Genomic DNA, 894 nt, shown 5'->3' with positions numbered 1-894 from the left:
TCCGGACGAACGCTTCTCCCACCGCATCAGGGGTTGTTTCTCGGCTGCGCAGGGAGGAGCGAGTAACTCGCCAGCTGCTGGGGGATCACGGGGCAGCGAGATAAACCTGTTAGACCTGATAATCCCTGCAGCAGCAGCAGCAGGGGTGGCTAATCTCTGAGCCCCCCGGGCACGGCCCTGAGCTCTTTGCTCTTAATCCCCACGAAATTAGCAGGTTGAGCACCAGAACAAGGGAGCACTGGCCGTGCTGGACGGGAGCAGGCGTCCTCCACTGCCACCCTCCCTCTGACCAAACGTGGGAGGGAGCAAAGGGCCAGGAGAACCCCCCTCCTGCCAGCAGCTGGTGGCCTGGCAGCATCACGAGGCTCGTTAAAGGAAATTAAACTCCTTTAATCAGCCTCATAGGCTGGATTATGCTTCTTAACTTCAGCCCCTGAGCACCAGCCCCCGGAAGCAAGAGCTGTCAGAGCCCCCACGGCCACAAGCAGCAGCACGGAGCTGTTACACACACAAACACAAATTCTGCCCCGTCCCCTCTAAAGAGCCACCGGATGACACCGGGGTGTGAGGCACGTTCAGCTAATCCCCGGCTGTGGCTCCGTGGTGGGAGCAGAGCAATTAACTTTCTAGATGACCCGGTTTGTCACTCAAGTGCCCCAGCAGCTCTGAAGAGCTCACACGACTTGCACAGAACCACAGAGTCAGGGGGTGGTTTGGGTTGAAGGGACCTTCCAAGCTCCTCCGGCCCAAGCCCCTGCAGGGAGCAGGGACATCTGCCCCCAGAGCAGGGGGCTCAGAGCCCCAAGGGCTAACCTGACCTGCCATGGGGCCAGCGATGGGGCTGCTCCCACCTCTCTCGGCAGCCTGGGCCAGGGTCTCCCCCCCTTCAGAGTA

Source organism: Buceros rhinoceros, unplaced genomic scaffold (genome assembly GCF_000710305.1).
Source record: "Buceros rhinoceros silvestris isolate BGI_N320 unplaced genomic scaffold, ASM71030v1 scaffold5791, whole genome shotgun sequence".
NCBI lineage: Eukaryota > Metazoa > Chordata > Aves > Bucerotiformes > Bucerotidae > Buceros > Buceros rhinoceros.
This window is presented reverse-complemented; position numbering follows the sequence as displayed.